Raw genomic sequence first — 24497 nt, 5'->3', positions numbered from 1 at the left:
ATACAGAATTTTGCAGCGTGCTTAGGACACACTAGGTCCACAACAAATGTTGCTATTATTGTTATTTTTATTACCAACCATCCATTAATGCATAAGGATTTCTCACTTCCAGGTACTTACTTACACTTATGGTTTCCTCTGTCCAATATACTGTCCCATACGCTTTGCCCAAGTAATTCGTGTTAATCCTCTGACCTAGGTTTATAGGTACCTTCCCTGTACCACCAAGAGTAGGTGCCCCTTCCATGACCTCACAAGCACCCAATCTTACTCACAGTATGGTCACTATTAGCCTGTCTCTAATTGCCTGTGTGCTTGTCTGCACCCTCCACCAGAGCCCGGGCTCCTGTACTTGCTGGGAATTTCATAAATATTTGTCCAGTTCTGCCTGTGCCTGGCTCTGAGTTACGGTCTCTTTGCCATCCTCAGTACCTCCATGAAAGGAAAAGAAAATAACAGTGATTGAGTTCACCACGTGCCAGTACTGTCCCTATGTTAGTTCATATAATCCTAACAGAAGACTAGGTGAGGCAGGTATTCCTTGCTCTAAGGATAAGAAACGGTTGGCATGGGAGTTTAATTAACTTGATTAACTCACCTTAACTTGTCTAAGGTCCCACAGGCACCGGGCTGGGGTTGGCATCCAGAGTAGGTGCTTCCTGCACTATCCCCACAAAGATTCTCCCTGTCTTCTTTAAGATCTAGTTCCCAGTACTCCACAGGGCTCAACTCAGCTACTGCTGGTTTGGTGATGAGGAACCAGGAACCATGTTGTGGGGTGGGTGGAAGAACATATTTTTTCCCTTTATCCTTTATTACAAAAACACTCAGTTATTTATTAATATCTGTTCCATTTGTTTAACTGATTTTGAATGTTTAGAAGGAGGTGGAGCAAATCCTTTCTGGGGCCCTTTCTCAGGGAGGAGAGTTCGGGTAGGGTTAGAAATGGGGCTGAAGTCTGGAGATCAGGGATGGGTGCCTGGAGGCCAAAGATGGGGTGGACTGGCCAGAGGAAGGCAAAGGTTTGGTAGGAGACTGAAGACAAAAGCTCTGGTTGTGCATCTGACCAACCCTGCAAACCCCACACCCATTTTCTGAGAGGCTTCGTGGTTTGAGACGATCGCACATCTGTGGGTCTGCATGCCACAGCACCCTGGGACCTTCTCTGTGCTGTCCCAGCCCTGCTCAGCAGACAGGACTGTGCATGCAAAATTGCATGGAATTGTAAAAGCCTGGGGTTCAGGGGCAACCTCCCCTCCTTATCTGGAGATGCTTGTAGAGGTGGCTCCTCCCAGGGAAAGACTGTGGATATAAACAAGGACTCTTTTTTTTTTTTTTTTGGTCAAAATGAAGGACTCCAGAAGCAGCACATCAGCACATCTGTATTGGCAGCGCATCTGCTATGAGCCAGCATCTGCTTTGTGCAATGTGACTGTTAACGAACTGAAAAGGATCCCGCTGCTCTTATTTCCAGGGCACAGGAAGCAAAGTGAGGAATTTATTTGTTCCTTAGTTATTTTTTCAACAAATCCATATTGAGCACCTCCTCTGTGCAAAGTAGAGTAGAAAAGTGGAATTAAGTTATGGTCTGTACTCTCTAGACAACGTGGGAGAAAAGGCAATGTGGTTGAGGAATTATACTGTTGATGTGTCTCATGCATGTTGAGCACTCGGCAGGGGAACTTATATTCTGCAAACTATAAGACATTGTTGAGAGAATTTATAAGATCTAAATCAATGAAAAAACATCCATGTTTATGGACTGGAAGACTGAATATGGTTAAGACAGCAATACTCCCCAAAATGATCTACAGATTCAATGCAATCTCTATCAGAATCCCAGCTGAATGCTAAAAATTCACATGGAAACAAAGGAAACCAGAACAGCCAAGACAAACTTAAAAGAGAACAAATTTGGAGGACTTACACATCCTGATTTTTTACACATCCAGAATTAAACCCATGTATCTACACAAAAACTTGTACATAAATGTTTATAGTGGCATTATTTACAATAGCCAAAAGGTGGAAACAACCCAAATGTCCACCAAGTGATGAATGGATAAACAAAATGAGTTATATCCATACAATGGAATTTTATTTGGCCATACAGAAGAATGAAGTACTGATACATACTATAACATAGATGAACCTTGAAAACAATATGCTAAGTGAAAGAGAGCAGTCACACATAACAAAACACATAATGTTCCATTTATATGAATTGTCCAGAATAAGCAAATACAGAGAGACAAAAGTAAATTAGCTTAGTGTCAAGAGAAATGGAGAAACTGAAGTATGACAGCTAGTGGGTATGGAATTTAGTTTTGAGTTGATGAAATGCTCAAAAATTGATTGTGGTGATGCACAACTCTGTGAATATACTAAAACCATTGAACTGTACACTTTAATCGAGTCTGTGAATTATATCTCAATAAAGCTGTAACAAAAAAAGCCAGAAATGAACATTGCCTTAGAGCACTTTATGCTCTTTTTAAAAAATGTCTTCTAATCGCATCTAGCTAAATTGTACATTAGACCCCTTACATCCCACAGAAGGACAGAAGCGCACAACTGACTTCTCCTGGCTTCTGTACCTGTAAAAGGGGTGAGAAGAATGTCTGCACTATCTCTGACTTCAATACTCGGAGTCTTACACAGGGTTTATCCATCATACGCAGTGGACTCCTGAGAGTCCCTGTTGTCTTGGGTGAAAAATGTAACAGGGTATTTTTGTTGCGTAACAAGGACTGCTGTTTCCAAAACACACTGCTTGGTACAGAACTCTGGGGGAAGGAGACGGAAAATGTTAATGGGCTCAAGATACTTCTAAGGAGGAAATTGACCAAGACTTACACCTTTTCCCTCGAGAAGATCAATGATATTAGACCTGTGTAACACAATGGGTTTTAACAGAGGTTCTCAGGCAAGAAAGGACACCAAAAAGAATCTCAACAAGAAGGAAGGAGAGTCTAGAACAGAGACTGCCTCAAGGGCAGACTCTTGGTTAGGGTAGGGGTAGGGGTGCTTGTAGAGCCCATCCAGGTATCCCTCATGGCCCCAAGACAGGAGCAGGCAGAACGATAAAGAACACCCAGGGTCATGGGCCTATAAGGTAGAGGGAGAGTCTGAAATTCCTTGAGAGGGAGAGTCTGGAATTCCTGCCCAGAATACACATAAGTATATTGTACAAAATGGTATGACTGGTTTAGGATATGGTAAATGGTATGACTGGCTTAGGATATGGTATTGCTGGTTTAGGATACTGAGATCTCACACTTAAGGAAAATTCTGTCAGCAGGCAATTCTCCAATGCTGATTTTAATAAGGTGTTACCTCCTAATTATGTAAAGATGATTATCTTCCATTGAAGACAAATTAGCATTGTGATATTACTGGAAGCAGCATGAAATGGATATCAACTTCATCATTTCTGGGACAGAAATTAGAAATGGAATTAAAAGGGTTTTTTAATGTGGTCATTGCCATGACCACTACAGTTGTTGTTATTAAGCTGCAGCAAGTCAGCACATACACAGACACACACATGGGCCCACAACATGAATCCGGTTCTGCCTACTTCAGGGCAGGTTCTTTTGCACGTTGCATGATTTGTTCTCAAATTTCTCATGTGCTTACTCAATTCACTCTCCACTTTTTTACTTTCAAATTCCCAAAAAACCTAATTTGAAATCTTCATTTGACCTCATGAGCGTAGACACAAACACTGATGCTGATATCACGTGATCATAATCAACTAAAGATCTTCTAGAGCAAAGGTAGTGAACTCTTTCTGTAAAGTACCAGATGGTAAATATTTTAGGCATCGTGGGCCATACACTTTCTCCACTATTTTCAGCTCCACCATTGTAGCATGAAAACAGCCATAAACATTACATAAACAAATCAGCATAGCTGTGCTTCAATAAAATTTGCTATACAGGGACTTCCCTGGTGGCACAGTGGATAAGACTCTGCGCTCCCAATGCAGGGGGCCTGGGTTCGATCCCTAGTCAGGGAACTAGATCCCACATGCGTGCCTCAACTAATAGTTCGCATGCCACAACTAAGGAACCCACCTGCCGCAACTAAGGAGCCCACATGCTGCAACTAAGACCTGGTGCAACCAAATAAATAAATATTTTTAAAAATAAGTAAAAATAAAACTTGTTATACAAATAAACAGGTAGTGGGCTGGATTTAGTCCATGAGCCATAATTTGCTAACCCCTGTTCTAGAGTATCCTTAAACTACCCTAAATTTTATGTTGTAATTAAAATGGTAACATGAAATTTTAAAGTGTTCTTGGAGAACTGTCGAACTCTTGAGAATGTGGACCTATGGACTTGTTTGAGAAAAACTTGCCTGAGGAAGCCAGAATATAAACACACAGACCAGGAATGGGGAATCTTGGCCCAGTTTGAGAGACAAAGTATACACCATGAAAATAACCTCAGGGACTTCTCTGGTGGCGCAGTGGTTAAGAATCTGTCTGCCAGTGCAGGGGACGTGGGTTCGACCCCTGGTCTGGGAAGATTCCACATGCCGTGGAGCAACTAATCCCGTGCGCCACAACTACTGAGCCTGCGCTCTAGAGCCCGTGAGCCGCAACTACTGAGCCCACGTGCCACAACTACTGAAGCCCACATGCCTAGAGCCCGTGCTCCACAACAAGAGAAGCCACCGCAATGAGAAGACCACACACTGCAACAAAGAGTAGCCCCACTCACCACAACTAGAGAAAGCCCACATGCAGTAATGAAGACCCAATGCAGCCAAAAATAAATAAAAATTAAAAAGAAATTAATTTTAAAAAAAGAAGAAATCGACCTAAGAAAAGGGAAATTAGCCACCTCTAACCCCCTCTAGTCTTCTTGTCTCATATAAGGGGAGGGAGAAGGCTAAGGAACATTTCTGAAGGCCACAGCCCAGGGACTCAGGCCCACTAAAAACCTGACATTTAATCACAAAATTATAAAACACCTCCTCCCACCCACATCCAATCACTACACCAGCAGGAGTCCACTACAATTACAGTGGCATACAACCGAGAGCTGCAAGACACAGATTCTATTTAAGAAGTGTTTAGGGAGACATAAAAACAACACGAGAAGGAAAAAAAACCAAGGAAACCAGAAGAAAATGGAGCCTCTGGCACCTACAGCAGCAGAAGACATTAAACATAGCACAGCTCATGCTAAAAGCCTAATTATCTCAGTTTCTTTACCCAATATATCATGTCCAGCTTTCAGCAAAAAAAGGAGATGACATTCTAGAAAGCAAGGAAAAACACAGTCTGAAGAGACAAAAGAAGCATAAGAGACTCAGGCATAACATAGCTTTTGGAATTATCAGATAGGGAGTTTAAAACAACTATGATTAATATGTTAAGGGCTCTCAAGGAAAATGAGACAACATTCAAGAACAGATGGGTAATGTAAACAGAGCAATGGAAACTCTAAAAGGAATCAGTGAGCTTGAAGATATGTCATCTCTAAAAAGAAATGCAAAGAGAAAGAATGATTTTTTTAAATGGAACAGAATATCAAGGAACTGTGGAACAAGTACAAAAGGTAGAACAAATGTGAAGTGGAAATACTAGAAGAAGAAGAAAGAGAGAAAGGAACAGAAGATATATTTGAAGTAATAATGGCTGAAAAAGTCTCAAAATTAATGACAGACACCAAACCACAGATGCAGAGAAGCTCAGAGAATACCAAGGAGAATAAATACCCAAAAAATCTGTATCAAACTACAGAAAGCCAAAGACAAAGAGAAAAAAAATTTTTAAGAAAAAAAGAAACCTGATCTGTAGACGATAAAAGATAAAAATTACATTGGACTTCTCTTCAGAATACATGCAAGCAAGAAGAGAATGGAGTGAAATATTTAAAGTATTGAAGGAAAAGCCATCAACCTAGAGTTCTGTATCCAGTGAAATTATCACTGGATATACAAAGAACACAAAAAACTCAACAATAAGAAATGAACAACCCAATTAAAAAATAGGCGAAATATCTGAACACACCCCTCACTAAATAAAAATACAGACTTTAAATAAGTACATGAAAAGATGACATCATATATCATTAGGGAATTGCAAATTAAAACAACAGTGAGCTACTAATACACATCTATTAGAATGGTTAAAAACAAAACAAAACAAAAAAGAACTGACAGTACCAAACGTTCCACACTAATGCAAGATGTTAATAATAGGCAAACTGTTTTGGTGGGGAGGGACTGCATATGGGGACTCTCTGTATTATCTGCCCAATTTTTGTGTAAATTGAAAACTGTTCTAAAAACTGAAATCTCCTGATTTTTTAAAAAACCAGTACAGGGTAAATTGAGGATGCATGGAAGATTCACAGAGTAAAAGAATGACAAAGATCAAATGGGTTCAGAGCTAGAAGAGGCCTTAGGATTGGTCATTTGTTCATAACATATTTATTGGACACTTACAGAGTGTCACTCTCTGTGTGAGGCACGGCAAGTACAATGAGAACAAGACAGCCCCATCGCAGTAGAGTACGAAGTGAACAAGGTCAAATTATCCCACTTTTGATACGTGTGTGTGTGTGTATGTGTCAGGGGTGGAGGAGAACTTTGAGAGGATTGTCACGAAGACATTAACAGTAGTTATTTCTGGATGGGCTTTATTTCCTTTTACTGGTTCATATCATTTCATAGTGTTTCTATGATACGCATGCTTTGCCATTGTAATAAGAAAATAAAATAATAAAAGTAATTTTTCTTTTATTCTAAAGATGCCACTTTACAGAATACTCCCAGGCAAAGGTGAATTTGGAGCCAGGATTGTGAAAACATACGAATTGGAGTGGGGTGAGTGGGTGGGTGGAGAAAGGTCATTTCTTGCAGGGAAAGTACACAGAGAGAGCCCTGGGTACTGCACAGAATTGTCTTTGGTGGCCCCAGAGGACACGCCCAGTGGCTTCTGCAGTGGATTTCACTCAGTGGCAGCAACCCTTGACCACCACTAACCACGGCCAGTTTTGTGATCCTGAGAGTTTTTAACACTTGCTAATTTCCACTGAGTTTCCTCTACCCGTGTTTTCCAAAGGGTGTTTCACAGAAGACTAGTCCCCCAGGTATCAGTAGGTGGATTTCCATGGTTAGATGCTTTTGATAAATGCTAAATCGAACAAAGAAGAGCACAATTATTGAGAGCAGAACGTATCAAAGCCCTTTTTATTCTATGATACAATATGTAACTCCAAAACAGAGTATACAGTATTTCCCAAATTTATTTGAGAAAAAAATCACCCTCTCTACTTTGTTTGTTTGGGTGGGGGCAAGAGAATTTTACAGAATGGGTGTCATCATTTGTTACGCACTTTGAGAAGTGTTACTCTGCCATATGTCATAGCAGTGATTCATGCGCCATGATTTATCTTCTTTGTCACTATAACCCCTAGTACCTTCAGCACCAAGCACAGCAGCTAGTACACAGAAGACTCTCAAATATTTGTTAAGTAAGTGAATGAATGAACTTCATTAAGAAAAATTGACTTAATGACACTCTACACCTTCTGTTTCCCTTCCAGATTTTACTTACACTTCCCTACAGAGACCATCCCAACTTAAGCAATCCACATAGGCGTGGAAGAATTAAAAATCTAGACCCTTTCACCAGGACTGTCTTTCCCAAGGGTTTCTGTCACTGACAAATGAAATTCTCTTCCCAGCTGAGAGTCAGGGACATATCAAGGAAGATGGGTCTGTGGTTCATCTTACTGCTCCCCCTTCAACAAATTCAACTTGCTTCACAACAGTCAGCTGGGAATGGCCTCCAAAGAAAACAACCAGTTGGATTACATGAATGCGTGACTGTCAGAGCAATAAAGCCTTGCTCTTTCCCCTTCCCCTTCAAAAGTTTAGCAAGGACACGCTTTCCCCACATAGCCTGCATAGCCTGATAACAGCTGTCCCAGAGGATGGATTGCATATGGATTACAACTAATTGGGGTCAAGAAGAGATTGCCTACAGTTTTGCCCAGAGCTCTTCTTGGGCTGAGAAAGTGTGTGCTCCCTCCGATATTTTCCTACCCCCTATGGTACTAGTTCCTACCTTCTACGGATTTCTGTCATTGAACAACTAAGAAGCTATTAATTTCATTTCTTCTAAGGACTGAAGGAGCTCCTTAGTCCCTCAAAATACAGCAGAGGAAAAATCTGTTCAGCCAAAATTCAAGCCTAAATTTAAAATCCAAATATTTGAAGTGATCATGATGTCCACATGCTACAAAACACAACTTTCTTTTAAAAAGAAAACCCTGGTGATTGTACTATTTTGTGTAGAATGCTGTTCAGTCTAGAGCCATTTCAAACCCTCAAAACTTTATACATGCAAGGAAAGCAAACAAAGTGAAAGTCACTCAGTTTACTCTTATTTCTAAGATTAGTTTCAACCTCCCTGGTTTTCAACACTCTTGCCAGTGTCCAGACTACTAGATGCAGCCACAGCAAGGGATTTCCTCAGTCACATAGAGAACCTGGAATAAATTACTCTGGAGGAATGGGTGCCATTTCTAAGTTTGTGGTCGGCTTCACTGTATTTAAAGCAAAGGTTATTAGACACTAATGCTGCACAGATTTCCTAAATATTCTGTATTGCCAATGGCAGAGCCAGATGTGAACCATATCAGGAGAGACATGCATGACAGCGTTTTCCTAAATGCCCGTGATGAATTATAATTTGCAAAGGGGAAAATTGCAGCTGTGTGGTGCCAGGGTAATTTCCTCCAAATACCACTCCCATCAGGTCATTTTCTCATCAGGGAGAGCTAGGGCTCTCTTTTGTGTGAAATCTAAAGGCTGGTATTAAAGACCTCAGTCGTCTGCCTGCCCTACCTTGAGACCAGCCAAAAGGATCCCTACACCCCAGGACGACCTCTTTATTCTCCTCCTATATACTTTGCTTGGGTGGCTCCCTCTGGCATCCAGAGCTCCAATGTCCATCAAAACCTGGCTCAAACCTCATTAATGTCAAGGAGCCTTCCCTATCCAGCCCCTCTCCGTGCTGATCCTTCTCCTGTATTTGGCATTCCCTGTAGTTATCCGTAAGTCGTCACTATGACTATTGGTGGGGCCGCGGGAAAGCTTAGCATGGAATATGTGCCCCCTGAAGGCAAGCGTGTGGAATGGACTCCCTGGTGTGCATTTTCTGCACTTCCTCCTTACCACCTTCACTGTAAGCCTCACCCTTGATTTTGCTTTGCTTCTTCATCACTTCTAAGTTGTTACTTTGCTTTCATTTATCTATTTTATGTGGTATCTTCAATCTTTTCTGGATCAAAGCGGAGTGTCAACGTGATTTTTTGGACCTTATTAGCATGTGCTTTTCCCTTAGTACATGTCCTCTTGGAGGGTCTTACCTCCCACTACTTCATGTGCTCCTCTGAGGAAAAAATTATCCCAGAAGCAAGTTATCATCTTCTGTTCTAGATTTTTTGTTTTTTTGGTTTTTTTCTAAGCATGTTTATTTTAAGTACGAGTCCACTATGTGCTATACTGACAATAGATACAGGGCCGGAATAAGTTTGTAAATATTCATACACGTGTAAAAAAGACTACAACTTACACATACTTTATTTACTTGATTGAAAGCCTTATGGTACATAAAATGCTTTCTATAGTTGATCTCAGCTTTGTTCACACGGAAGTGAGTTGTGTCTGGGTTTTCTGTGCTCAAGACTGCTCAATTGCTGCTCTGCCGCTGTTGGTTTGTTTTCTTTCAGGATCAAGGTGGGTACTTTCATATAAAATCTTGTTTTTAATTCCTTCTCTGGCAAGTCTTTCCTGGACTCTTAGGTTTGCATAATTATACCTACAATGGAACCAGCGTCCTAAAGTCACCAAGATAAATCCTCCTACTCCAACGTCACATGACCTAACTCTACCTTCCCCGTCCGGGGCTCCCCGGGGTCCGGCGCAGCCGCCATGGGGATAGTCGGCGCCTCCGCCCCGGCACCGCAGCTCTGCTCTAGTTTTTTGAAACTAACATTTTTTTTTGTTCTTCCTTTGATTAAAATATTATATGTACAAGATCCTTTAAATATATTATCTGAACCCAGAATTATCATCTTTTGTTATACCCGAAGAACCACGTAATCAGGAAAATTAAATGGTTGGCCCAAGGTCACCCAGCTAATAAAGACCCAAGACTCAAACCCAGGTCTGCCTGACCCCATATCCCTTGGCTCTGCATGCCCTGAAACTGCCTAGCCCCACAATAGGCACTCGGTGCTCTGTACTAATTGATTTTTTTAAAAATTTATTTATGTATTTATTTATTTTTGGCTGTGTTGGGTCTTCGTTTCTGTGCGAGGGCTTTCTCTAGTTGCAGCAAGCGGGGGCCACTCTTCATCACGGTGCGCGGGCCTCTCACTATCGCGGCCTCTCTTGTTGCGGAGCACAGGCTCCAGACGCGCAGGCTCAGTAATTGTGGCTCACGGGCCTAGTTGCTCCGCGGCATGTGGGATCTTCCCAGACCAGGGCTCGAACCAGTGTCCCCCTGCATTGGCAGGCAGATTCTCAACCACTGCACCACCAGGGAAGCCCACTAATTGATTTTTGAAGTACCACCAGGAAAACATGGTCTAGAAGGCAAAGCTATGGAAAGTTGAACTTGTAAAACTGAGTTGTAAAACAAATTGGCTTCATAAAAAGACTGAAGAGACCCTAAGCAGGTCTCTCTGGGAAAGACAAGTCAGACCTATGAAGGTAACCAACATATAGGCTGTGGGGTGAACATAATACTGAAAGAGATACCATGTGCTGATGTCCAGGTTTGGATACAGAGAAAAGAATGGATGGGGCATACTCGTTTGGGTTTAGGTCCAGAGCAAACTGATCCCGCTGTGCAACCATCACAAAATTTCTAGGGTTTCAATGAGGGTAACCTTGGTGGTTATCTCCTGAGGGGGTCTGACAAAATGGGATAGACAGACTTTTTACATCTGAAGCCAGAATACAGAATCTTTGTTCACTGAGAGCCTTCACATATGTTATCTTCTCTATAACTCTTTCCCTAGCTCCTCCTCTGTTTCATGTTTATATAATATTTACCACATGGTATTATACCAATGTGTCTGTATCTGTCTTCCCCACTAGGCCATCAGCTATTCAAGGACCATAATATAATCTTTTGGAAACCTCATACATATGCACTTCTCCCCAAACTGATCTAATGATTGGATACAATTCCTATAAAAAAGTCAAATAGAATTGTTGAGGAATTTGACCAATAATTCTCAAATTTATGTGGAGAAGCCAAGATCTAAGAGTAAACAAGGCACTCCTGAAGAGGAATATCAAGACTTATTACAAAGCTGAAGTAATGAAGACAGTGTTTGCTGGCACAAATATAGACAAACCGCTCACTGGAATAGACTAGAGAACCCAGAAACAGCGACAGAAAGAGGAGATGGGGGTGGGTGCTTGAGATATGATGGAGAAGGCACTGCAGATCACTAAGGAAACAACGAATTCTTCAGTAAATGGTACAGGATCCACTGGTAACTATATGGGAAAAAAAAACAAAAAACTGTAATCAGATCCTGCTTCATACTATACAGAAAAATCAAATCCTGGTGGGTCTTCAGACTCAGATGTAAAAGGCAAAACTCTAAAATATTTGAAGAAAATGTAGGAGAGTATCTTTAGGACCTCATGGTGGCAAAGATTTCTTAACCAAAACATGAAAGTACAAACTACAAAAGAAAAAATATTATAAATTTGGCCTCTTTCAAATTAAGAACTTCTGTTTCACAATAGATCCCGTGATGAAAGTGATCAGAAAAGCCACAAACCAGGAGAAGATATCTGCAATATGTATAACCAATAAAACATATGTAAAGAGGATTTCTTTTAATCTTCAAAAAGTCCAATAATTAAATGAATAAATACAAAGCCAACAGCCCAGTAGAAAAATGGGCAAAAGACAGGAACAGGCAGTTTACAGAGTAGTAAACTTGAGTCGTCCATAAATACATCAAAGAACACTCAATCTCATTAGTAATCAGGGAGACAAATTAAGACACCAGTGAGATACCACTTTTCGCCCACTGGATTGGCAAAAATTAAGAAGTCGGACACTGTCAAAATCTTGGAGAGGGTGTGAGTCAATCGGAATTTTTATACACTGTTGACAGGAGTCTAAACTAGACCAACTCCCTTGGAAAACATAAATTGAACGTTCACATACTTTATAGCCTAGTAATTCTACCCTAGAGAAACCCTTGCACATGTGCCTAAGGGTCATTTGATTCTACTTCTTTCTCAGTATAAACTCTAGGGAAGCTTTTGCACAGCATTTATGTATAGGAACATTCACAGCAACATTGTAATAACAACCAGACAACCCTTGTCCAAAGTAGCTGGAGAATGAGAACAATTATTTATTCATAGTTGTGCAATAAAATGTTACATACCATAGCAAAAATAATGAACTCCTTGCCACATGGATGAACCTTAGAAACATTAATACTGAGTGAAAAAAAGCAAATGAAAAGAAGACTGGGTATGGTATAGTATAATACCATTTTTATAAAGCAAGCAAAATTAAATAGTATATTATTTGATGTTGTATACATATGGGCTTATTTACTTTTTAAAACCAGGGGTTTATAGAAATAAAATTCAGAATGCTGGTCACTTCTTGGGGTAGGCAGGACGTGGTACAGGAAAGGAGCCCACAAGCTGAAGCAATGGTATTGGCTGTGATCTCTAAGGCCCACAGATCTTCCCGTTGCTATTCTTGTTCATCATTACCTGTGTGATAGTTACATTCTTTTGCCAATATCAACTATGACAAAATAATTATAAAAGGAAACATCAGGTGGTCAGGCTTTTCTGAGAACACGGAAACAAGACTCTTCCAGTAACTGATGATTTTGCCGGTGCCCACAGGCTTGCCAACATCTAACGTTAGAGGTGCACAGGGCAGCGAGGTCATCTAGGCCCATCACTAACTTTACAGATGAGGAAACTGAGGCTCAGCAACCATAGGCGACTGTTCGTGATCACCTGGCAGAGGCAGGAACCACATCCAGGTCTTCTGACACTTCCTGCCTTGCACCTAGTCCCCAGGCCATTCCTTTGGTCTGGTGGATAATAAAAAGAAAAGGAAGCTCTAATCTTTATCTTTGCCTCTCTAAGACCTGAAACAAGGCCTGACAATTTGTTGGCTCTCAAAATATCTGTTCACTGGACATTACGGAATTCTTGATGGATTGTCCACAAGGTGTCCCTCAAGTGGTAAAAGGTAATTCTCTCTCCTGGTTCAAGAGCTTCAAACCAAAAAAAAAAAATTCCTGGAAGCAAAACAGAAGAAACTATCAGTCCTGTCATTAGCAGGCATTCCCAGAACTCACATGTGTGGGCACACGGGAGGAGGCATCTGAGGGAAGGGAGGCCAGAGATCTCAGCAGTAGCCATGGACGGATTTCCCAGCTGGTCCCAGCAGGCCAGCCTCGCGTGACTGACTTCTGTAGCTTGAGGTGTAGATTTCGGAAGAAAGAAGGCAAGCCCTGTGAATGTGTCTTTGTTGCCTCAGAGGCGAGGAGTTGCCAGGATCTGTGGTTTGGCTGTGGAATGAGCAGTGGAAGCACTTTCTCTTCCATTAGATCTGCAATAACAGCCTAGCTGCTCCCAGTCATGTACGTTCCTGGCAAGGCAAGCGGTTTCCATCTTACTTCACTGATGGCTTCCCTGAACCTCGGGTTTCCCCAGTCCCAGAAGTCTGTGTGGTGAAAGTCCCCTCAGGTATCATCATCATTATATTTTTTTTTTTTGGAAAAGGTTTATTGAATACTCACCTTTTATTCATTCACTTAAAATATTTGTTGGAACCCTACTATGTTCTATATGTTTTAAACGTTCGTTTGTTAATATGATTACAACCTCAAGTTGATTTTATCCACACATTACAGATGAAAAGGCTGAAGCCATGTGAGTTTTGATAAGAGGTCCGCAGTTGCAGAGTTGAATCGGTTACTCTTGCTGGGGAATAAACTGCCCCGAAATACAGAGTGTTAAGATAATAGAAACACGTTAAGCTTAAAATTCTGTGCATCAACAATTTAGGATGGCTTTGCAGTGTTGGCTAAGTTATGTTGTACATTGGTGGTCAGCTCTGGGTTGGCTAGGCAAGAAGCTGAATGGTTGACTGGCTGGTAACTGGAGTCCCTCGGGTCTCCTCCACAGAATCGCCCATCTTCCAGGAGACTGACGTGGCCTTGTTTTCACTGTGGATGCAAGAATCCAAAAGCAAATCAGTCTAATTCAAGTATCATTATTCTTCCTCCCCTGGTTTTTCCAGACCTTTCCTATCACCAGAAGGCTGAGCCAGGATCCTCGTTTGTGGGGACTTGGCAGCCTCCTTCTCTAACTCAGCAAAGGCTCTTAAAGGCTCTAACTTCCCGTGAATTTTATTGGGTCACTAATATTATACCTGTTTACATTTCAGCAACTTTTGTCATTGCAGCATATTTCCCCTGATATTTTGTATCTCTACCTTGGGCTCTTGATTACTCTTGAAATTAATTCCAAAATGTTTTGTCATAATTGTTTAAAATAGACTCTATTTTTTAGAGAAGTTTTAGGTCCACAGCAAAATCGAGTGGAAAGTACAGAGAGTTCCCTTATAACCCCCTGCGCTCACACATGCGTGGCCTCCCCACTGTCAACATCCCCAACCAGAGTGGCACATTTGTTACAGTTGATGAACCCACCCTGACACATCATTATCACTCAACGTCCTTAGTTTACATTAGGGGTCACTGTTGGTGTTGTACGTTCTATGTGTTTTGACAAATGAATGATGGCATGTATCCACCATAAGAGCATCATACAGAATAGTTCCACCACCCTAGAAATCCACTGTGCTCCATCTATTCACCCCTCCCTCCTCACTAGCCCCCGGCAACCACAGATCTATTTTTTACTCTCACCATAGTTCTGCATTTTCCAGAATGTCATAGTTGGAATCATACAATATGTAGCCTTTTCAGTTTGACTTCTTTCACTAAGTAATAATATGCATTTAAGGTTCCTCTAAATCTCTTCATAGCTTAATTGTCCATTTCCTTTTAGCATGAATAACATTCCATTGCTGGGGTGCACCACATCCATTCACCTACTGAAGGATGTCTTCATTGCTCCCAAGTTTTGGCAATTATGAAAAAATCTTCTATAAACATCAGTGTGCAGGTTTTTGTGTAGACATATGTTTTCAACTCATTTGGGTAAATACCAAGGAGCACAATTGCTGAATCGTGTGAAACTGCCAAAGTGTCTTCCAAAGTGGCTGTACCTAACTGAGTCACTTTGCTGTACAGCAGAAATTAGCACAACATTGTAAATCAACTATACTTCAATTTTTTAAAAAAATGGCTGTACCACTTTGCATTCCCATCAGCAGTGAATGAGAGTTCCTGTTGCTCCACACCCTGGTCAGCATTCTGTACTGTCAGTGTTTCGAATTTTGGCCATTCTAATGAGTGTGTAATGTTGTTTTAATGTCAAAATTTTATCAGCTAGACTGTAACATTTTTCTGGAGCTTGTACTTTCCTTGATATTTGTTTTTCCTGTTCCTTTCCTTCTTTCCTCTTATAATATCTTTGTACATTACAAGATGTTATGGTGGTTCCTTTTTAATTTCTTTTTATAGAAGCAGGTGAGATTTTCCTGTATTAGATTTTTGCTTTCTTATATATGTTACTTGCCTGTGTTAGTCCACCATTTACGCTGAAAATTGTGACGTGGAAGGAAGGGGAGAGATAAGGCACTTCCATAGTTCTTTTCCTTTCAGTCCTTCCTTACTCATCAGGAAGTTGAGAGTGTAGGTAGAATGTGTGCATATCAGAAGTAAAGTGGGGGACTTCCCTGGTGGCACAATGGTTAAGAATTCACCTGCCAATGCAGGGGACACGGGTTCGAGCCCTGGTCCGGGAAGATCCCACATGCCACAGAGCAACTAAGCCCGTGCGCCACAACTACTGAGCCCACGTGCCTAGAGCCCGTGTTCCACAACAAGAGAAGCCACCGCAATGAGAAGCCCGCACACCACAACAAAGTGTAGCCCCTGCTCACCACAACTAGAGAAAGCCTGCGTGCAGCAACTAAGACCCAACGCAGCCAAAAATAAATAAATAGATAAATAAATTTATTTTTAAAAAAAGAAGAAGTAAAGTGAAAAGAGCTGAGCTCATTGTGTGCAGTGTTTCTACTGTTCTGGTAAAGATCAAATATATCTGCATGTGTGAGCTATAAAATATGAATTGTATAATTTCAGTGATTGTGCATATAAGTTAAATGCTCTTATATTTAATAACTTAAAACAGGCATTGCACAATATAAGGATGAATGGTAAAATTCACGCTAATAATATTAAATTTTAACTTTACTTACAAAAACATTAACTAGTAAATAAAAAAATCATAAGTCGAAAGAGAGAGAACACAGGAGAAAGGAAAAGCTTTATATTTTAGGACCTTTAATGGCACTTTTCCCCTGATTTTTGAACAAAGGTCTTGCATTTTCACTTTGCACTTGGCCCAACAAATTAGGTAGCCAGCCCTGCATAGGAGGTTAGTGCTGAAAAGACCCTACAGATTATCTAGCTCAATCCCTTCACTGGACAAGGAAGATGAGGCCCAGAGAAGTGAAGTGACATCTTGCTCAGGAAATGAAAAGGGAAGGGTAGCTTGGGAGGAACTTCATCCATCTTCAGACCTTGAGGAGTGAGCTAGGGGTTTACTGAAACAGGCTAAATCCAGAGGGACCCCCATCTCCCGATCTGTCCTTGTCCAGGTTTCCTGGAGCCCACTGGCTCCCATGATGATCCGAGAGTTCCCAGAGCCAGCCTTGTCTCCAGGGTTCAAGGGCAGTGGAGCCAAGCTCCCAGCATTCTTTGCAGCTCTGCGTATTTTGGCCACATTCTGACCATCCTGGATTCCCCCGCTAGACATCACTCCCACACATTTAACGGCCAGACAATATCTTACACCACCAATTGTGTCCCGCCAGCCCTGGGCACCTGGGGACTTTCAACAGACATGTGTTCTGTTCTTGGGAATGTTAGGCTTCTAGTAAGTCCATAAGGCTTTTAAAAGTTCGGGAAATGCTGTATAGCACAAGGAACTCTTCTCAATACTCTGTAATGACCTATATGGGAAAAGAAGCTTAAAAAAGAGTGGATATATGTATATTTATAACTGCTTCACTTTGCTGTACAGCAGAAACTAACACAACATTGTAGATCAACTATACTCCAATAAATTTTTTTAACATCTTTATTCGAGTATAATTGCTTTACAATGGTGTGTTAGTTTCTGCTGTATAACAAAGTGAATCAGCTATATGTATACATATATCCCCATATCTCCTCCCGCTTGCGTTTCCCTCCCACCCTCCCTATCCCACCCCTCTAGGTGGTCACAAAGCACCGAGCTGCTCTCCCTGTGCTATGTGGCTGCTTCCCACTAGCTATCAATAAATTTTTAAAAAAAAATAAAATGGATACTTAAAAAAAAGTTTGGGAAATGAATTGTTCAAGGTGGGGTTTAGGGGGAACAGGGAGTCCTGATGCACTGTCCTGAATCTTCCTCCCTTGGACAAATGTCTTCTTTTCTATGAAGAAAAAACAGTAGGGGAATGAAGAGAGTGCTAGGAGGACTGAATTGGGAAAGATGTGATGTCTTTTCCTGATTTTCCTGGTAAAATCCTTGTTGTGAGGCTTGGAAATGCTGATTTTGAAAGATTTAACAATTTCTTTGCTGGCAACTGATTGAGTAACACATGTAACAGGAGTCTTTTATCAGATGTCATGTCATATGATATTCAAGCCGACACCACACACACACACACACACACACACACACACACACAAATTTTGTTTTCACTTCTACAGGGAATCAGAAAAAAATGGACACTTTTCCTCAAATTACAGTGAGATATTTTTACCCTCCCCTACGTCCCTAGAGCCCACGTCATTCCCAAAACACAACAATGTTTGAAAGGACACCATGTACCATTTCATTCCTTTGGGTGGAAACATGATTTTGAACTCCACCCGGCCTTCCCTCCACCTTCATTAAAATTCTAGAAGTACATTTTCTTCGAATGATATGTTTTCTGGGATTTCTTGATGTTGCCTGAAAACTATTTCTTTCAAAACGCTTTGGCCCAGGCCACAGCTAGCATGCAGTGACAAAGCCGACTGGGACCGGGGTTGCGTAGAAGGGAAAAGGGCCTCCTCAGGGGCCACCACACCCTCTCTCAGCTTTCAGGCTGCTCATACTTTCTTGGGGAACATCCTTTCCAGCCACCACCAGCCACAGGGTTTACAAACAAGCTCACAGCCTCTGGCTTCCATGCTGTGGGGATAGCTTCAGGCTCCACCCCTGACCCTCTGGCCCTGCCTGGATCGCACCTCTCCCACGCAGCCCTCCCACCAGACCCTTCGCTTTGGTCGGGCTCTTTCTGTCCACTGACTCCTGTGTGCTGGACTTCAGGATTCTCATTCACTTCCTGAGCTTCCTCACCAGGACTCAGAATTCAGTCCTCCCGCCCCGTTCTCTTCATGCTCTTGCAAGAACCAGTTCAAGGGAATTCCCTGGCTGTCCAGTAATTAGGACTCGGCGCTTTCACCGAAGGGGGGCCCAGGTTCCATCCTGGTTGGGGAACTAACATCCCAAAAGCCTCCCAGCATGGCCAAAAAAAAAAAAAAAGAACCAGTTCAAATGCAATGGCCCCTCCAGGCCTCCCTCATTGCTCCAGAACATCCTAGAGCATCTGAGCAAGGCCAGGATTCTAGCAATTATCTTCGCCTCATCTTTGCTTCTCCCACTCAGGAACAAGGACATATTTTTCTATGGCTCCCCGTCCTCCCCAATGCCTAGCTCAGAATATGTATGTAGGTGTTCAATAAAGATTAGCTGTACACTACCAAATGTAAAATAGATAGCTAGTGGGAAGCAGCTGCATCGCATGGGGAGATCAGCTCGGTGCTTTGTGACCACCTAGAGGGGTGGGATAGGGAGGGTGGGAGGGAGACACAAGAGGGAGGAGATATGGGGATATATGTATACATATAGCTGATTCACTTTGTTATACAGCAGAAATTAACACACCACTGTAAAGCAATTATACTCCAATAAAGATGTTAAAAAAATAAATATAAAAAAGATAAAATAAAATAAAATAGAAAGATTAGCTGTACAAATTATAAGTTCTCCACTGCAAGCGCAGAGTTCTTTAACATACCTGCACAAAAACTCAGTAAACATACGTGGTGGGAACTTCGATTTCAGTTCGATAAATGTCTCTCAGTTGTGTTCTCAAACGCACCCACCCACTCCCCCCGGCATCACTGCAAAGGCCATAAGGGAGGTTGTCTCACCCCTGAGATCTGAAAAGTCACGTGGGCTGCTCTGCCCAGCTGTAGGGCACTCAGGGCTGCTGTTGAGCTTTGAACAAATCCTGGGATTATTTATAATTGAACATCAGTCTCGGCGAGCCTTCGGAGCCATGAAGGAGTTTATTATTCGCCACCCCACATGCTTCCCTCTGTCCTCTCGCCTCCCCCTCCGGCCTGACATCCTCCCACACTCACAGCAGGCTCTCCGGCTTGCGGGGGGCCTCAGGGCACCTGCGCTGGCCAGCGGCCACCTTCCCGCCGGATTGTTCCAGGAGTCCGGAATCACAGACCACCCTGAACGCCCACACATACCCTTCCGACTGGGATGGAGCATCCAAGGGTGAGAATGGCCAGCTGAGGCGGAAACTCCACAAGACTGACTTACTCCAGGCTTATCTCAGCGGGGGCCTGCAGAGTCCGGACAGAAACGGACGCCACTGGGAGGGCCTGGGTGGGAGCTCCGTCCTGTCTCCACCCACGTGACCACCTCCCTCCGCATCCCCTGGGCCTGGGCCTACCCCGCCCATGAACAGAGCAAGCTCTTAGGCCTCTAACGTGAATCATGCCCAGGCCAGGTGACTAGGAAAGTGAAACCATAAAGAACATTAGCCCTGGAGAGGCAGGTAAAGATCCTCTAAGAGGGTGAACGTAAAACTATTCTAGCTGCAGAGCCCTTTCTTCAAAAGAATCTTACCAGAAAACCCAATGAGCAAAACGGATGAAACCCCAGGAAGAAAAGCCCTTCCCTTTCGCATCTATGGAGACAAGGTGTTTTGATTTTATCTCCCTTCCATCTTGACCAGCTGGGGCCCCTGACATCTTGGAGCCCACCTACGGTGTGCCCTCAGAGACTCTAAAGCCAGGCCAGCAGGCAGCCTTCTCTTGCCCGTGCAGGAATGGTGTTTATGGAAAGCCGTAGAAGATGGGCACATTGATGAAAGCGTTAGAATGTTCTCTCTTGAGAGTGGTAGAAGCCCAGTACAAACAAGCTTAATTAAGATGCAGCTTCGTTGTAAAGATCCTGGAGCAGGGCTTCCCTGGTGGCGCAGTGGTTGAGAATCTGCCTGCCAGTGCAGGGGACACAGGTTCGAGCCCTGGTCTGGGAAGATCCCACATGCCGCGGAGCAACTAGGCCCGTGAGCCACAATTGCTGAGCCTGCGCATCTGGAGCCTGTGCTCCGCAACAAGAGAGGCCGCGATAGTGAGAGGCCCACGCACCGCGATGAAGAGTGGCCCCCACTTGCCGCAGCTAGAGAGGGCCCTCGCACAGAAACGAAGACCCAGCACAGCCAAAAATAAATTAATTAATTAATTAAATTAAAAAAAAAAAGATCCTGGAGCATCCAAACAAACACATGTCTGGGCTCTCAATGCCTAGAATTGGGCCTCGACGCCATGAAGACCCCTCTCTCTCCGCCTCCCCTCTCTCCTTACCACTACTTGGCTTCATTACTCCAGTGAAGATGGGTTTTCTCTGCATGACTGAAAACATAGCCTGGGGGGCTCTAGATTCCCAAACATCCCTCCAACCTCCCTGAGTTAGGATGACTTCACCACTAGCTCTTAGAACAGGGCCTCCGATTGGCCCAGATTCTGTCATGTGCCCATCCCTGAACCAATCGCTGTGGCCCAAGGGATGGGTACATGCCTAAGTCCTGGCCAAGAGCGTGGAGTTCTGGGATTGGCAGCCCCTCAGAACCACAGGGAAGCGGGACTGGGAGAAATAGTTCCCCAAAGAAAGTGGGGGCCCCTGTTAGGTTAATGATCATAAACAGCCCAGATTCTCAACATTAGTGCCAAAGACTCTCTTGGAAACAGGGCCCTAACCCCAAGGAATGATCCCCATGAGTTCAACTTCACGCATTAGAGACTGGGGCAAAGAGGGCCTTGCAGAGCGCCCGGGACCACCCACAGAAGGAGCCCTCTACCCTCCCTGCCCACACCACCAGAGCTAAACCCAAGCATTAGCTGGGAGCATGTGTGTTACTTTTCCATTTAAACTTAATTCAACTTGAAAGGACTCTTCATCGTATCTTGTGCAAGTGAGCAAGGGAGAGTGTTGGTTCAGTGGTGCAATAAATAACCTCTCGTTATGAGAAACATGATGCCTCAGTCCCTAAGCCATTTGGTAACCATAATCTGATATTACAGAAGCTTTTCTTGTGAGACCAGAGATATCTGAGCCACTTCCCTTTTCAAACAACTTCAGCTAATGGCTTTCCATGCTATTAGTGGAATGAGTCCAAGCCCTCTTTGATTTGTGGTCACTTGATTGGATCCTGAAAGGGGAGGCTCAGATTTGCAAGCAGGAATAATTGCCTGGGAACACTGCAGAGTTATACAATTCCTGTGGAGTTGGAGGAACCACTCATTTGGAGAAACTTGACTCCTCTACAGAGATGAAAATATTTGTCAAGGTTTCTCACTCCCATGCTGGCCCCTTCCGCACTCTGACCGCTCACTTCAGCCCTCTCTGCCTCCCCAATGTTCCTGATGCTGAGAATGTTTTCTTAGAAAGGAGGGGGCTCTTCTTGGATCCTACTACACAATGCCAGAAGCCATTTAGAACGTGATGCAGCCGTACAGCATGGCTGGCAGGTCCAACCACCGTATCCTTAGGCAAATGTCAGTCCTGGGAGTACACCTAGAACTCTGTCTCTGAATTTCAAACTCCAGTCACTGTAGGGCAGGTAGAGTGGGAGCACAGCAGTGTGTGTGTGGCCATGAAACAGAGCTTCTCTTTCTAGTAGAAAGAGAGACACCATTTTGTAAAGTTGCCTGACCACCTGCATGCTTCTGGGCTAACCCGCAGGCCCATTTTAGGAGTCCTTGGTCCCATTTGATCTAAAAGAAAATGATAGTAGATCTTGACACTGTACTAAGTACACTTCACAGGGTGGGAGGGAGAACACCAGTGGGACAGCATTTGTTTTGACATTAGAAACCTGGCTTCATTTTCTGAAACATAACAACCAGAGGTTATCTTGGGCTTGGAAGGGACTTTTTCTTTTTCATAAGCTTTTGATTTTGGAATAAATTTAGATTTACAGAAAAGTCGCAAATGTAGTGCCAACATTTCCCATATACCCTTCACCCAGTGTCCACTAATGATAACATCTTTCCTGACAGCGCTGCCTTTGTCCAAGTTAAGAAATTAACATTGGTACCCTGACATCAGCTATACTCTGGACAGTCAGATTTCACCCATTTCTCCATTAACGTTCCAGAATCCCACATGGCATGTAGTCATCATGTCTCCTTCGTCTCTTCCAATTTGTGACCGTTTTTCTGTGTTTCCTTGTTTATCATGACCTTGACCATTGTGAAAATTACTGGTCAAGTATGTCATACACTGTCCCTCGATTCAGGTTGTCTGATGTTGTCTCATAATAGACTAAAATTATGGGTTTTGAGGAAGAAGACCCAGAGGTGAAATACCTGGGAGGAATTTTTTTTAAACAGGTAGCTCAGAAGTTACAAACGAACCCGCCTTCAAATCAAATCATGTTTTGTTCGTTCTATCTGTATCTTTGAGAAATTCTGTGCCAATTTTGTGCTGAAGTTTTTCAATTTAGATTTTCAGCTTCTCTTAAAAAAGTAGAAAGAGCTGTTGACTGCAGGCTTCCATGACGGTTAGAGGTGGGTGCCAGGAAGCTATGGCCCGCCGTGGGATGCGTCCTCTTCAGGCGCCATCGGTCCTGTGGCCTCCCCAGCTCTGAGCCTCAGCATCAGCTGCCATTAGTCATCATGTCCACGGTGTTGACTTTCTTACAGTAAAGAGATGGCGTCTATGTTTCTATTACAGCAGAAGTGAACCCAGATGGCCCCACGCTTCAAGAGAAAGAAAGCAAGAGCAAGAAACATGGTGAGTCGAATCTCAAAGAAACTGCATGTTTCCTAATGACAGGAAAGGGTGTGAATGCACACCCTGAAAACTGCCTGTGATCCTCTGTGACTATCGTTCACATGACACAGCCCTCGCCACTCATTTGGCAGCAAAAAGAGGGGTTGTGGGTCAAGAGGGAAGCCAATCAAAAGGGAAGTAGATGTATGAAGGGAAAGGATGCTGCCCTGGGTTCCCTTCCCCAAGGTCAAATTCATGTCACTGCCCAGGGATGGCCCTGTCACCTACTGGACACGGCCATCCAGTAGGGTCTACGCAGCTGGGCCTACCCTGGGCAGGAATTTCCAGCACTGCCAATTCCACCTCAGAAGAGGTCCTGCTAGCAGAGAGAGGATCTTCCACATCTGTTGTACCCTCCCTAACCTACGGACCTGCTGGAGGCACAGTGAGGGTGTCTGTCTGATTATCCTCTACACCCCACCCTGCTGTCTGTGAGTCAGACATCCTCTGGCACATGAGCTAGAATTCTGAGCCCCAGCCTTCACCACTCCCTGACAGGTCCCCCAATCCCTCCTGCTTCTCCTCCTCCCCTTTCCTGTCCCACCCCATCACCCCAGCCTTGAAGGCTTTAGGATCTGAAGAGTGTGACCACACCAGGTGTTGAGGTGGTGACCAAACCAAGTCTGCAAGCGCCCAACTAATGTGCTGAGTCCTACCTGCTGCATCACCAAAGCAAACCTGGGGGGAGCAGGACCTTGAGTGGAAGGAGTGAGCACTGGACCAGGAGTCAGAGGATCTGGATCCAGTCTTGATTCCAGTGCTGTGCAGTGTTGGGCAAATCACCTAACCCCTCTGAGCCTGAGCTATCTCAGCTATCAAGTCCAGTGACATTTCTGTGATGTATAAATATGATCGAGGGACTTCCCTGGTAGTCCAGTGGTTAAGACTCTGTGCTCCCAATGCAGGGGGCCCGGGTTCGATCCCTGGCCAGGGAACTAGATCCTGCATGCCACAACTAAGAGTCCTCATGCCACAGCTAAAGATTCCGCATGCCACAACTAAAAGACATCTTGCATGCTGCAACTAAAGATCCCACATGCTACAACTAAGACCCGGCGCAGCCAAATACATAAATAAACAAACAAACAAACAAATAAATAAAGATGATCGAGCCACAGAGTCAGTTTCATGACTTGTTTCCTTCGCTC

The 24497-nt window shown here is 43.3% G+C and overlaps 1 non-coding gene across 1 annotated transcript; it reads left to right on the top strand.

The window, feature by feature from the left end:
• Positions 1–24211: 24211 nt before the first annotated feature.
• Positions 24212–24284, top strand: TRNAG-CCC (transfer RNA glycine (anticodon CCC)). The gene has a single exon. It is a non-coding gene; the product is annotated as a tRNA-Gly (tRNA).
• The last annotated feature ends 213 nt before the right edge of the window (positions 24285–24497 follow it).

This window comes from Balaenoptera ricei, chromosome 13 (assembly GCF_028023285.1).
Source record: "Balaenoptera ricei isolate mBalRic1 chromosome 13, mBalRic1.hap2, whole genome shotgun sequence".
Classification (NCBI taxonomy): domain Eukaryota; kingdom Metazoa; phylum Chordata; class Mammalia; order Artiodactyla; family Balaenopteridae; genus Balaenoptera; species Balaenoptera ricei.
Note: the sequence above shows the minus strand (reverse complement) of the source record. Positions and strands in the feature narration are given on the sequence as shown.